Raw genomic sequence first — 16,353 nt, forward strand, 5'->3', positions numbered from 1 at the left:
ATGTACTGTTTGTACATTCTGTGAGTGAGATCCCACCCACTATGGCCGGGTTGAAAACATGCGGACCAGCACCTTCCACTGGCTGTCGTTTTTAGCCTCTGGCCAGGAAATACTCCGATGACGCAAAATGACGATTTTTGCGTCATAGGAAGATCTTTTCTAGACAAAAAATACATAAATCTCTCGTCTCAGGGGGACATAAGGCAGGGAAGCATGGTAATTCGAAAATACTACAGGTTTTCTACTGATACAAAGCTTAATGCTAATCGGTGAAGTATCCCTTTAATGTTTTACTTAAATGTTTGTTTTGATTTAAAAAAAACACACACACACACACACGGATCAAAGTCTGGGTCTGAGATAAGAGTAAAACAATAAAACCTACATAAAACACATTCAAGTAGCAAAAATAAATCATAGGCATGGTACAAAGTTTCCAAGACCGTTTTACCGTGACCTTCATTAAAAAACGCCAGACGGAGAAGACATAAAAATGACTATAATGCTGAAATCCATTGCACAGTGCTCGAGGAAAGATCCATTGAGATGGCTTAGACTGATCTCCGTCACAGGCTCTGACCTTCACGCAATCCACCGCTGTTTAAATGTGAAAAGTCTTACTTCGCTTGCTTAATGATCTACAATCAGTGGTGAAAAAGCCACTACCTCAAGGGCAAAAACAGGCTTTTCTATTGCAGACCCATCCAGCATTCGGGAACTGCAGAGCGGTGACATAGGACACTAACTCACTGACTGCTCCCACCGTTTGCATAATTACCTTTTCAACTATTTTTACATAATCCCTCTGTTTCTGAGATAGACTGGATCATCATTGCCAATGATGCCTGGAGAGTTCACCTTGAGTTCAACATTTAAGTGGTCTAATTGCATCATGGATGCATTCTGTGTGTATTCAAGTATTTAACTGCACTACATGCAACATGCATGCACTGATGACTCTTCAACCTTTGCTAATGCTGACATAAGGAAAGGTCTGATGCTCTGGAAGCTTGCCTGGGTCATTAAATTGGATTTCATAACCTTTGATATGTCAAACCACTGAACCCTGCAGCTCACAGAAAGAAGACTCTAATGGTTTAACTTATGACGCGTCTTTAAAAGCCGACAATACTTTGCACAGAATTTCAGAGTAGCACAACATGCATCTGAGTATACACCTTATTTAATTTCAACACAGCGCTGCAAAGGATAAATACACAGTCTGTTCAGATCCATGTATCTTCAGATAATTTGTTTTCACACAAAAACAAACTTCTTTTAGTTTATCACACTTCTAATGGTTCTAATGCACCGAATGGAAATACAATAAAAAACAAAATGGATAAACAGCTTGAATATTTGGTCTCTACATGTGGGCGGGAATGAATGAAACGCCCATTTCCACTGATTGGTCAACCAAAGATCAAACTGTCCCGTCATCAGTTCTTCCTCAGTTCTGCACAACAGAATAATAGTCATCTGCTGCTATTTGTATGGATTATTAAAGCGTTTATTGCAACTACATTGTATACATTACACTGCATAATTTTGCAATAGAATTGAAATGGCACAGTTCATCTTTAAGACAGTATGAATGGACTGTATGTTGAGCCTTGTTTTCATTCACAACTAATTAAATATGGCATCTACTCTGAATAAAGTCCAAGGATATCTACACTGTACAAAAATATTTTCAGAATTTGTTATAACAGCATTTTTTCTTTTGTCGTGGTTCAGATAACATAATATTTCGAGTTTATATTGATTAAACCAATCTCTTGTATTAACTACATTTTTTTATTTCAATGAACTTAAAATTAAGGCAACCAGGTTACTTACTTTTTTAAGTTAAACCAACAATAATCATTTTACAGTGTATCAATTTGCTAGAAAAAAAATCAATGAGGTTCTAATTTTTTAGCAATTAAATCTATATACAATATTGCTCAAATATTTCAGTTTTCACAAAAATATTACCGGTAAGCAGTATAACTGTTCTCAACATTGATAATAAACATAAGAAATATTTATTGAGGATCAAATCAGCATTAGAATGATTTCTGAAGGATCATGTGACACTGAAAACTGAAGTAATGATGCATCAGATATATTTTTAAATATATTATAAAAAACGAAATATATTTTAAAAAACAACAATTAATAATTAACAACTGTAATAATATTTCACAAAAGTACTGTTTTTATTGTATGTATTTTTGATCAAATGAATGCATCCTTGGTGAGCAAAAGAGACTTATTTCAGAGAAACTTACTGTCTTAATGTTTAAACGGTTGTTTAAATCCTTTAGAATATTTAAGTATGAAAAACTAAATAACATCCTGTACATAAGCAGTATAAAATACGACAGGATGGATACATAAAAAGCAGGAGGGAAAAATTTCCATCATGTACGCTGTCAGAATGGAGATGGTCTCTCATTATGCACTTGTCTATTTACAAAGCCCTTTTATCAGCAACGGAGGGCATCTTCATCTCAAGCGATAAAATCATTTGCTTGTATCTGGCAGCTGTCTATTCTCTGTGCAAAACAACAGATACACACAAGCGAGTGGAGAGGAGAGAGCCGTTCGACACGGCCCAAAAATAGACCTGCATTTACAAAGCTTTTGGTTCACTGATGCCACTCCACTCGTGTAGAGTAGGTAAGGGTTCGGACAACATAATTTCATACATATCATCTCATGTATCATTCAATAAATGAGAAGAAACCTAAATCAGGGAGGAATAGTTTAGCCAAAAAAATGAAAATGTTGTTCCCAACCTGTATGACTTTCTTTTTTCTGTGGAACAAACAACATTGGATCCCACTGATTTTCAATGCATGAAGAAAAAGATATATATTGGTGAATAAATTATGACAGAATTTTAAGTTTGTGGGTGAACTATCCCTTTAACAAGGGTATTTCCCCCCCTCACAGATCTGGCACTCTTCCGAGACCCATTTGAAAAAGTTTGAGCCTTGGATTTCCCTTGGGTAAGGGATGTCCTCGGGGAAAACTACTTGTCCTGTTTCAGTTTGAGTTTAATTACAGCCTTGGGTTACATTCTATGTCTCCATTTAGTCTCAAATGAATGAAAGAGTGCTTAAAGAGACCTGAACAGGGCCTTACCGTTTCCTCATTAATCTATAGAGCCGGAAGTTAATCCATTACATTAATGAAGCGCTATGGGTCGCTTTTAGCCTGCAGGTGAAAATTATTACCTTAAAGAATGACTCTTGTCTCCATTCAAATGGTAATTACCTGAGACTATGATGGGATAAACTTATATTGCTCATTATTTCTTTGAAAATTTCAATATATCCATTTATTGCACATGCATGGGAGCAATTTTAAACGCATTATTATATAAAGATAAAGCAAACTTCTGTCATGAATTCTACAGCTAGCACTAGAACATAAAGATTGAATTTTAAATATTCCACCTTTTAAATCACCCAACAGTCCCTCTGTTCTCTCCGACCACAGTTCACACTAAGAGCGTAACCATGTCTCACTTATGTTCACAGATGCCTTGGGGTTTGTGCTACATTGTAATGGACTGTAAGCTGTGATCTCCATAAGTGAGAGACTCGATGCACATTAGAGGAAATGGGCAGCACGTCTCACCCCGAGTTGACCTTGACACAAGCAAAAAAACAACAACAATGTGAGCCGGGATGCCCAGCCAAACAAAAGCAGCACTGCTTGAGTCTATGTCCACTGCTGATGTCAAATATCCTGATGGCTATATGCGGGGAAACAGGCGAAGTATCACAGCTTTCCCTGAGCATTTCCATTACACTGCCTTTTGAGAGAAAACTAATGAAACTTTTGAGTTACACAACCTTCTTTAAAACAAATATGCATTTATGGACCTCATTGTATTGCCAGTCTCTGCTGTTTCACGTATGATCCAAGTCCTTGTTAGTGTGTGATAGTCTTTAAGTGCTGTTATCATAGAGTGCATCAGTGTACTTACAAAAATGAAAACATGTGGGAAAGACATTTGGTTCCTGCGGGGGAAACAAATGCTGGGTGAACAAAGTCAAGAGATCATGATAATGTACATGAGTTAATTTATGCTGAAAGTATGGAGTTATTTTTGGTAATATGTGGCACAAAATGAAGGGATTGCTTTAAAGACATTGTTCAAAATGAGAATTCTGTCATCATGTACTGACTTTCATGTTGCTCTAAACCAATTCGAGTCTAAGAAAGTAAAATTTCAATTTGATTTGAGAGAGACCATCTTTCTTGACTATTTTTTCTTCATCAGAAAACAAAAGAAGATTTTTTTTTAAACTGTTTCTGTCCATACAATAACAGTCAGTGGGAACCAAAACAATTCAATTGGACTTCATTGACAGTATATGGACAAAAAACACAGAGATGCAAAATATATTTTTTCATTGTTCCACAGAAGAAATTAAGTCAAGGTTTGGAACAAACACGAGGGTCAATAAATTAAGACAGAATTTTTGGTTCAACTACTCAAATCTCTCTCAAACTACCCTTATATTAGCAGTAAATAACTGCACTTGTCTAGTAGATTTACATTTAGTCATTTAGCAGACGCTTTTATCCAAAGCGACTTACAACTGAGGACTACAGCAAGCGAGTCATCGTGAAGAGGCAAAAATAACGCAAGAAGTGCTCAAAATACAAAGTTCAGGCATTGCTCAGAGTAGCATAAGCCAAAACAAGGGAGGGTAAAGGAGAGGTTTTTTTTTTATTTATTTTTATGTCAAGTGCTCACGGAAGAGATGAGTTTTCAGTTGTCTTTTGAATGTGGTCAGGGATTCTGCATTCCGGACGAGGGTAGGGAGATCATTCCACCAGCAAGGAACCGTGAATGAGAATGTTCTGGAGAGTGATTTTGTGGCTCTCTGTGATGGTACCACGAGCCGTCGCTCATTGACCGATCGCAGGCTTCTGGTAGGGATGTAGACTCGTAGGAGCGAGTGAAAGTAGGAGGGAGCTGAGCCTGTGGTCGATCTGTAAGCAAGCGTCAGTGCCTTGAACTTGATGCGAGCAGTGAGTGGTAGCCAGTGCAGAGAGATGAACAGAGGAGTGACGTGGGCCCTTTTGGGCTCGTTGAAGACAAGACGGGCTGCAGCATTCTGGATAATTTGTAGAGGTTTAATTATATAAATTAATTATTAATTATAATACACCTAGTAGATAATTTCAGTCAAGTTAAGATAATGTGCCAAATCAAATCCAAGACTGAATAAATGTAAATATAAGCATTCCCCTATATGTCCCAAAATGCCATATAAGCAGCATCCTAATACACCTCATAAAAGATTTAGTGGTAGACCTCATAGCGGCTGAATGTTGTTCACCTTTGAAACAATGTTCACCCAGCAATTCAAACATATGCCACTGCACTGGCTAGGGAAGAAAAAAAATACTAATTTTGCCTGTAGGTCTTGTGAGCCTTTGCCTTTTTTAAAGCATTAACATGACAAACAGGGTTTTGGTGAGCTCACCATTCCCAAGGCTCATTCCCTGTCAGTTCTAGAACGATGATTTATTCAATAGCCTCCTAGAAGCGTGAGCGACAAACAGTCGGCTCCTGTACTCCCATGAAAACCATGCTCAGGTTTATGTCTGAATTAATCATTCATGCATGTCAATTATTTAGGCATGTAATTCTGATAAAGTCCCATTTTTCAGAAGACAGCTGTAAACCACATGTACAAAAATCGATAAACGTCACGGTTATTCAAAAATATCTGAGTATTCTAATGACATTTTAATTTTCAAACATTTAAAATGTCATAATTTTCAAACATTTGCAAATAATTAATTATATTATAGTATATATTTCACAAGTGCCTGATTATTCTTGGAGACTCTTACAATTGTAAAATTGACTTATTTTCCCCTGTCTGCTGCATTTACCCCCAGTTTCACAGACAAGGCTTAAACTCAAACTTAAATGCATGTTTGAACTGAAAGCAACTTGCACTGACACATCTTAAAAATATATCAGTGCCATTGTTTTGTCTCAAAATGCACACCAGTAAATGTTTTTTTTTTTAAGGCATGTTTATAAAAGATACTTAAATGTCCTAATTTAACTAAAGCCTAATACTGGCTTAATGCTAAGACTAGTCTTACAAGTTAGTTATCAATTTTTTTTCTTTAAGACTGCTCATATCTTTTTCAAGTCAGTTACTTAAAAACATAGATTGGTCTAATTTGATACCGAAAAGTAAAACTGATTACCCCTAACTAACTGAAAGTTGTTCGCACTAGTTCTTAAGACAGTCTTAACATATGGCTATATTTATGCAACTGAGGCCTTATGTTATAGCCTTATAGCTCAGGATAGTCATTAGTAAAGGATTTGGAACTGTGCATGTCCTTGTATCGTCACTAGACAACCAGTGTTGTCATGGTGTAAAGCACTGGAAGTATAACTAAGCACCCTTGGGCAAAGAGGGGGTCCTTCACCAGCTGAGGAAGGGAAGTGCCAATGAAATAAATGGAAACACTTAAAGCCAGTTAGTCACCAGTTCAACCAATCAGAAATGAGCTGAATGAGCTGAAAACATACATATACACCACCCTCCTGAGGTGACAATGTGTAGAAGTATAAAGGATTCACAGGACAAAAAACAACAACAACAGCAATGCGAGCTGGGATGTCAACCAAAAGCAGCACTTAGATTTGGATAAGTAAGTCAAATTTTAAGACAGATAATTATCAGATGACAGAACTAGTCTCATCTGAATTGTGTTGAATTTGCTAAATAACATCTAAGCAAACATAAAAAATAGAAGTATCGCTACTGATCTGACTGAGGAGGGTTGAAACACTTCACAAATACCCAAAGAGATTACACACAAAGTGTATACAGCCACACTGTTATGGTTTAATTTATTCTATATTTGTTTCCAAACTGTATATGCTGACTGAATTATGAATTGAAATAGTTCAAATAAAACGAGGGTGGCGAAATGGCATAATACTCAAGTGAAATGTAGGCATATTACTACAATAAACAAAATATCTAAACAGTAACAAATGACTGTTTATCAGTAGTGAGGTATAGCATCTTTGTACTTGACATTGACTTACACAGTTTTGGGACAAATAGTAGGTTTTTAAACTACTTTAATTTGAAGCAGACGAATATGGGAATATTAGCTATATCAAAGCATGAGACACAGCAGGAAAAAAAAACACCTGGCTAGTGGCTACAGATGTTAAAAACTCATCGGAATTACACTGAAAACAGGCGAGCTGTCAAAAGCGCGTTTATAAAATGTAAATCTTGAAATATCAACAAAACAATCGTGCAGCAATTAAAGTCAATAAAAATTAATCGAAATACTCACTTTCGTAGTTCAAGTTAGTTCCTTGCTTTGCTTCACAGTGCCTCTCCAATCTGAGCTCATTTAAATAGAAGCGCGCGCGCCAATTTTTGCTTTAAAACATTGTCTTCAAGCGTATAAACAGACAATATGTCGACGACTTGATGGTCTTTAAACCGTTTTGGGTTAAAACCACGTCCCATGAAGTCAGACGAATACAAGAATGAGTCGCGCAAAGCGCAAAGCTGTGGTTCTGGCCAGCTCTCCGGTTCTCTCAGAACGCGGGCAGATCCACATGAGATGAAGGTGTATTGGATCGTAGTGTCAGTGAGATCGTTCACTCGCAGGAACAATGTGCACGATGATGTGGAATTGGTAGGCGAAACACAGGAGCATGAGCGAACTCGTGATACACATGTCCCCTCCCACAGGTCCTGTGCTGTCTCTCTTCACGCGCGTGCAGCACACGGATGCATTTCACAATTCAGAATAATTCAACAATGACGTCTGTGATGCAACTGCACAGTGAGATAAATGACAACATCTTATGTCTCATGGCAGGGGGCATATAAATGTGTAACATTAGTGATTCATAATTTCTTTTGGACATTTGCATTATTCAAACTGCACAAAAGCAAAAAGTACAAAATAATAAAATGCACTTGACTTCATATCAGTGTTAAAGGCTAACTCAAATTATGTCATCATGTACCCGTCTTCATTATTGTGGAGCACAAAAGAATATATTTTGATTGTTCTTTTCTTACAATGATAATCAATGTTTTTTTTGGACGCCAACATTCTTTGGAATATTTCCTTTTGTGTTCTGCAGAAGATGAGAGTGAATCAATTAAGCTGTGCTATCCCTTTAAGAAAAGCACATCAAGTAAGTTCTGTACTTGCTTTACACATTTATTTCTATCAAAATATTATAAACTGTTTTTTTAAATATTGTGTCACTGCATACTCTGCCAGATGAATTTAGGATAATTGGGACACTTTTTGGCTCTAAAGCACAGAGAGGTCACTGAAGTGCAATATAATGATCTATGATTACCTGTGGCAGTATCTCAACTTTCCTGCACCTCTGCAAGGATGGCAGAACAGACGGTTTATGGAAATAGCTTCTTTTGTTATTAACTCAACCCTCATTACCCAAGAGACTGGGGATGATGATCACAAAAAAATATCATGAAACAATGACACCATCATTGAAAATCCATTTCTCATGTTCTCTTCTACTCATTGAGCTTCAGTTATTGTGTAGCTTCAGTCTAAAACAAACTTTCTTAAAAGGGCAAAAGCATGCAGGTACTTTTATTATGATGAATGCACACTATTGTGTTGAGCTCAGGGCTTTATGTGGTGTATATTTCACTTTTCCATTACAGCTAAAGGGTATTCCTCCAATATCTGACACCACAGCCCAGTTTTATTACGTACCGCAAGTGTTAAGCGAGAACAATGTCTGAAGTACTGTACTAATATGTGGACTATAATATAAAGATCTATATTTTATGATTTACAAATGTTGGCCTATGCTCTATTAAATGCTTTCATGTGGCTTTGGAAGTCTTAGAGTTTGGTATTTTATTTAAATCCTCTTTGAAACTTTTTTTTTGGGGGGGGGTTTTAAAAGGTTACTTGAGATGTGAGATATCTCCAACTGTTTAAAAGTTTGGGGACAGTAAGTTTAAAAATAGAAATAATAATAATTTTATTCAGCAAGAACACAATACATTTATCAAAAGTGCACGAGAGTAAACTTCTATAAAATATTTACATTTCAAATTAATTCTGTTCTTTTAAACTTTCAAAGAATCAAAGAACCTTGAAATTCATGGTTCCATAAAAATATGAAGCAGCATAATTGTTGATAATAATAAGAAATATTTCTTGAGCAGCAATTTAGCATATTAGAATGATATCTGAAGGATCCGGTGACACTGAAGTGCAATGATGCAGAAAAGTCAGCTTTGCCATAACATGAATAAATAAAAATGTAAAATATATTCAAATTTATTTTAAATTGTAATAATATTAAGCAATTTTACTGTTTTTACTGTATTTGTTTAAATAAATGCAGCCTTGAAACAATACACATTTTAGACAAATATAATATAAATGTATAATGAGGTAACTTGCACATCACAGCTTCTGTATTAGACAGATTCAGAGCTTTCTATTATGTATTAAATATGGGAACAATAGAGTTATTGGTTTATTGGACTCTTTACAGGAAACTTTAACCTCAACAATAAATAAAAATGATTACTTTTTCTTCATTGCAATCCAAATATATAGCCCAGTTTTTCCAACTTTATGGTTTGCTACTTGCTTTGGATATAGAAAAAGTTATAAAGGACCTTCCAGCCTTTCAAAAGATATGAAGGTCATTTATTGAATTTGTAGAAAGTTATCATTTTGCTAAATCGAAATAACCTTTTTGACATGGAACAGTCATGCAGGCAGCAATCAGTGCTCTTGTCCCAATAAACCATTACGTTTTTGTATAAGACAGAAATAAAAAAGTATAATTCCTGTAGTAATATTCGCTAAATGTAACATTTAAAGAGTGCAACACAGCCTTTTCAAAATGATAATTAAACAAATAAATATTATCTGGGCAAAACAATTATTTGCTTTAAAAAAAAAAAAAGTACTTTTGTATATAAACACAATGACTTGAACTGGAAAAACTAATCCTGTTTCCCAGGAAATTGGTCTAGCCCTACAATTACTGTGCCTTTTAAAATCCAGAGAAACACAATGTTCATTCAACAACACAGCAAGATGCACTAGCTCTCTAAATATCATCTCAGTGAAATGTGGCGCCCACTGCGGCTTCATTTCCGTCTCAATCACTCCTAAATCGCCCATCACAATGACTGTACATGCCTAAATGGTGGAAATGAGTCTTCTATAGTCTGTCCTCAAGGGTTCCTTTGAACGATGCATAACCGCTTTTTCCTTCTGTGGCCAGAGACGTATGAGGAATGAATAAGCGAGAGGTAATTTGAGAGAGAGAGAGAGAGAGAGAGAGAGAGAGAGAGAGGTTTGAGAAAAGGGCAGATAGCTATCAAGTGAAAGGCGATTTGTATTTTGACGAACAGCCACGTTCCCCATAATTACATGGATGACCTGGTGGACACTTCAGAGGCTTAATCTCACTGCAAAATTACATAATACAGGGACTTATTCCGAGATAAGTGACACAAATAGACATTGCCCTCGTGTACAAGTGCAGATGTGACTGTGATGAGACAAGCTGTTTTAAATTTCGTCCGATTAATGCAAAAGTGCTGAGCCACGTGCATTGATGGGTAAAAGCTACTTACAACAATAAAAGCAACAAATTAAAATCAAAAGGCTTACAAAGGTAATTTTTTCTGGAATATTTTAGGAATTTAACCATCATGCTCTTGAAAGAGACTCCAAGGCCATTTTTAAAGTCCCAAAAACATACCTATTACATGGTGTTTGAACATATTGTGTGTCAGCAGTTTGTGTACACAACCACCCAATAATTGTAAAAATCCACCCACTCCCTTTTTTTTAAATCCCCATAAATCATAAGCAGTAAGAATAAGCATTTTCAGTTTCTATGCAGTGTCGTCACATATGCTTAGGCTCCGCCCACGACTGCTGACAGCCTCTGCCATAGACCAACGCTACTTTTGCGTCATCGAAGGGTAACGCCCCTTTTTGGGGGAAAACAAACGGATTCCCCTGAGAACAGAACTCGCTCTAGATCTGCAAAGTTTCTTAAAAAGCAAAAATGGCACAAATATACACACTCTCTTTGCCGGCCGAGGACCGTGAGCGGTATTTAAAGAGTAAGTAGCCTATTTTTTGTCATTAACACACTCACAGTATGACAAACTAGACGATGAGGCCATGTCAAAAGGAGTCGGTGGTTTAACTTACTTGGATCATATTTCACTTGATTTATTTTAAGCTATTGACATAGTTTTGTTATCGACTAGCTATACTAGTTAGAAAGACGAAGCTGCTAGCAGCTAACGTTAAAGTTACGTGATTAGCTCTCACTAGGCACGTTACCTTGGCTGTTAACTGATTTTACTGTTGAAATAGTGGCAGGCTAGGACTAAAGTGGACTTGGCTGGTTTCTGCTTGTGTCACTAACGTAATTCAATCCCCCAAACTATCTGTATTTAACATGAAGTAGTGTACTTGCTAGTTACTGGCTTTAATTTCGTTATCATACCAACTAAACTGCTGCTAGCAGCTTCGTCTTTCTAACGTTAACTAGTAACAACGTTAGCTACTGCTAGTCGACAACAAAACTATGTCAATAGCTTAAATCAAGTGAAATATGATCCAAGTAAACCACCGACTCCTCTAGACATCGTCTAGTTTGTCATACTGTGAGTGTTAATGACAAAAAAAATAGGCTAACGTTATTTGGTGATTCCACGAGACAGTGCTAGATGTCTGAAACTCTGAATAGTTCATATTTGGCCACTGCGTGGGATCATTAATCCAGTTTTCGACCATTTCAAAGGGACACCTCTGTATCCCCATGTCCAGTAGCTTCTTTAAATACCACTCACGGTCCTCGGCCGGCAAAGAGTGTGTATATTTGTACCATTTTTGCTGTCAAGAAACTTATTAGAGCGAGTTCTGTTCTCAGGGGAATCCGTTTGTCTTCCCCCAAAAAGGGGCGTTACCCTTCGATGACGCAAAAGTAGCGTTGGTCTATATTAGCATAGACCCGCCCTGAGTGAGCTGTACCAGAGCCCGTCTACGGAGAGCCTGTTCACTCCCTATTAAGTCCTATTGTACCGAATTTTGGTTGTAGTTCCACCAGAGTTCCACTGGGGGCGATCACCCCCGAGTGCAAAATGAATGGGAGTCTATGGGGCTAGACGGCTAAATTTGTCCCTTTCAGCCGATTGCCGTTGAGAAATCTCAGATTTGATTGTAGGTTTGGCAAGTTCAACATGGGTTATAGGTCGAAAATTGAATGAACGAGTACTTATGTCCTTTCGATTTCTTACAGGTTGAGTTGTTGTTGCCCATAACACGCTAGCATTCTGCTAATGAACGCTGATTGGTCAGTGAAGGACTGGTTACGACCAGAGATACCGCTTGATGGCATAATGGCATCCGAAGCGGGAACAGAATGTATTCTAGCAGAAACTCTTCTAGCACGTGTGTTTACCTGTGTCAGCTGTGCTGGCGATGCCTCGAGAGAAAATAAAGTGCAGAGCGCGAAAGCACCACAGTGACTGAAGGATTGCCGTAAAGCAGTATCTCTGGTCGTACGATGTGTATGACGTCATTGACATTTTGAAAGACTTTTTAAAGCAAATAAGTGACTCTAAAAAATATAACACCCAGCAATGTGCAATTTCTTTGCATCTCCTTTCGAATACAACATTCAAATTACTAGACAAAAAATTATATCTTGAGAAAAGTGGATTTTGAGGGGTATAGCTCCATAGACCTCCATTCATTCTGCACTCGTCCTGTGAGCGCCCTCATATGGAATCAGAGTGGAACTGCAACCAGTCAGAAGCCGGAAGTGTAGCGAGAGTGAACCTTCTCCCCTTATTAGACATTCTCTGGCTGTACACAGTAGCCTACGCCATGTTTATCTCCACGCAGTCAAGAGCAGTGAGTGATTTTCTGTTTGATTCATATTAACAGCATAGCAGTAGGTAGGTTACTGTATATTACGCTGCTTTCACTTTAATATATCTCACATAGGCTAACACATGCGATTTCTTTACTTGATGTTTACGTAGCTGACATAACCAACTATGTTTATGTGAACTTTGTGTTTTTTACATAACCTTGTTTGTATTTGACAGTTCAAGCGCAATAACACGTAAAAGAGAACTTAGTTTTAATACTCACATGACTCTGTCTGAAATCCAGCTTCTGTGACCACACACGTGCTTAAGGGTGTGTGCCTCAGAAAACCATATCAGAAGTTTAGACTGATGTGGATTTAATATGTATGCAGATAATGAACTTTCATGATGATGAAGAACTACAATGTCACGAGAGCGTGACCGCGACCGTGATAAAGATGATAATCAAAACCAAAGAGGAGTTTTGTTAGTTTTTGGCAGAATATCCGACGCGAGCTGTAGGCTCCGCCCTCCTCTGGAAAGTGGGTAGATCATCATAGCACCTCATTTGCATTTAAAGATACATGCACGAAAACAGCATTTCCCTTCCATTTAAATAATCGCAATTTACAACAAAGTGTAATAAATTATCTGTATGGGCACAGACATTGTAGATGTACACTTATACCAGTTTTGTATTCTATTTTTCTACAAAGTGTTTTTGCTGGGGTTACCACTTTTTTCCGGTCACTTGCATTTTTGCTGTTTGCATAGCTATCAAATCATTAAAAGACCCAGTGTCAATGCAATCCAACAGGGGGTTTGAGATGAATAATAGGCATGGCTTGGCCAAGTGTAAATGCATCTGTTTTTTTCCAGCCCCATATGCAAACTTTATACGCATTACAAAAAGAACAACATTTCTATATAGTGCAGAAATGAGATACATTTTTCTAGATTTTTCCCATTTGCCTAGACTGGTGTAATTGGATTGATGAAAAGCATTAAGTCAAACCTATAATTGACTCAAAACAGAATTATTTTTAGGTTATTTTACAGTACGTGTACTCACATACATTTAAATACTGGGTAAATTAAGGTAATGCAATAGCTATATGTGAGATTTAGGTGTAGGTTCAGGGCTACCTAGTTATTACCCAGCTATTTTATTTACTGTAATAAGTACAAGACTGTAAAATAAAGTGCTACTCATTTTTAGTATACTAAATAACTAATATCTTCTTTATAAGTTCATGCAAACTTAATGATATAACAGAAGGTTAAAGCTTCAATAATACATTATATAGCATTCAGAAAAAAAAAAAAAACATTTTAAATTACTAATATGATGTGTACACATGCCGCATTAGAGCCTTTGGTATCCTAAACACAGAACATGAAGGTTACATGGATAATTCATAAAAAAAATTAAAATGCAGTTATCATGTCGACACCTGTCCTGTGACTTTCCTTCCTCAGTGAACACATATTTTGAACAAAGATATTTTGATGTGGACAAAGGGATTGCAATAATATTTCAGTGAACAAAGATATTTTGATGAACGATGGGAACAGTGGACCCATTGACTTTCACTGTATATACAAAATAAACTAAAAAAATGCACAGAAGAAAGAAAGTCACAGGTTTGTATGAGTAAATGATGACAGCAGTTTCATTTTTGGCTGAACAACTATCACTTTTATATATTAATGGCTAGTTCATTTTTTATATAATGTTCAGTATGCTTTTTAAGAGTACTAAAATGTGACGGAATATGTGGAATAAACTGCAGACAAATATCTGCAAAGCAGATTGATTTGGTATCATTTTGTTGCTTCTTAACACGAACAGTGTTGTGTTCGGTCTCCGACCCTCTTTACACTTCACATTTGGTTTCAGAAAGGCTTTCTTGTCAAAATACCTCATGCATTAATGATTCAAGTTGTTTTGCAAATGGAACACACTTTAGGCAGTGAAAGTTAATGAAAGAGAACAAATCTTGTCAGCGCCATTGCTTCGGTACGTGAGTATGTGTCTGCGCGGTTTTTAAAAAAGCCCTGCGACTGCTTTGGGGAAAATGGCAGGCTGAGAAAAAGAGAGAAAAGGAGCAATACAAAGAAAATATGAAGGCCAAACATAAATTTGATTAAACTAATTTGTCTGATAGGCTTCAATGATCAGATTTCACACACTGTTCAATGAGCATGTCATATCTTCACAGCCCCTCACTGAAATCAGGTCCCTGCACTACATTAATTGAGCACCAAATGACAATAGGCTATAATAATCGCTCCATTATTGCAAAGCAACTTCAACCCCCGTAGAGATCAAACAGGAAGTATGAGATTATTCATCTATATTACATTAGCCTCTCTCTCACTGGATCAGCCCAATCTCTCTTCCGTCTCTTCTTAATCATCCTCCTCCATCTGACTCAGACATGTGACCTGCACTACATGTGACCTCTGTTTTCCTGACATTTTCTCTAAGAGTCCCCATGTGCAAATATCCATTTAAAAGATGCATGGTGTTAGCTTATTCTCTAGAACACATAAGGAATAAGCAGAATACATAAATCTTCTCTACACATATTGCATTTAATACCCTTAACAAATTGTATTATTCCATAAAAACCATCATGAAGACTCAAAGCAACATCCACGCTCTATCCTGAGGATGCAAAACGACTGACAGGCAGAGAGTGATTCTGATTGGCTAAGAGGGTTCTGACACTCCCTCTTGACTTTTTTTGGCTGTTTACAGAAGTGGTGATGTGATATCTTTAGATACCAATATATAAATATCATAAACAGTGCATTAAACAGATCTAGTCACAGAGTATTCCTTGTTAAACTGATGCACAGACGCACTTGAAAAATGAACTAGAGTTTAAACACATTTTTTTCTTTTTTTTTCTATTAAAATCAAATTCACTCCAATTTTACTTGACTTGTGATATTCAATTATTTTAATTAAATGTTTTTATTATTATTATTTTACATGCGTGAAGCACTTTGAATTTCCACTAAAAACTGTGCATTCTATATTAATAATCTTGCCTTGCCTTTAAAGTGTACAACTTTGTGTCAGAATATTGGAGTTCATGGAAATTAACATTTCAGACATTAATGATGATTATGTCAGTCAGTTTTTTATTTATGCATAAAGTTATGCACATCTGCACAAAACAGGTGCATGTCAATGTGCAATGTGTTTCCATGACATCCAGAGCTTTTGCTGCAAAAACATTTAAAGCTTTCAATGCCTTGTCGATCAACTGCTCAAGGTCTCATACTGTACTGAGAGCATCATTAGAGGACACACACACACACACACACACACACACACACACACACACACACACACACACACACACACACACACACACACTGCTTTCGTCTGAATCTGTTCTGCTAAATGACT

General features: G+C 36.8%; 1 protein-coding gene across 2 annotated transcripts in view; it reads right to left on the reverse strand.

Annotated features, from left to right (window-relative positions):
* Window positions 1-13,505, reverse strand: part of kcnj21 (potassium inwardly rectifying channel subfamily J member 21) — a 34,023-nt gene extending 20,518 nt beyond the window's left edge. The window contains exon 1 of one of the 2 annotated variants that reach the window (XM_079626518.1): window positions 13,213-13,505. The gene's annotated coding sequence lies outside the window, so the exon portion shown is untranslated. Of the gene's footprint in view, window positions 1-7,353; window positions 7,789-13,212 lie in introns of those variants that run through there. The other variant, XM_079626517.1, reaches the window with a different exon arrangement.
* Window positions 13,506-16,353: the final 2,848 nt, after the last annotated feature.

Source organism: Phoxinus phoxinus, assembly GCF_949152265.1.
Source record: "Phoxinus phoxinus genome assembly, chromosome: 10".
Taxonomy (NCBI): Eukaryota; Metazoa; Chordata; class Actinopteri; order Cypriniformes; family Leuciscidae; genus Phoxinus; species Phoxinus phoxinus.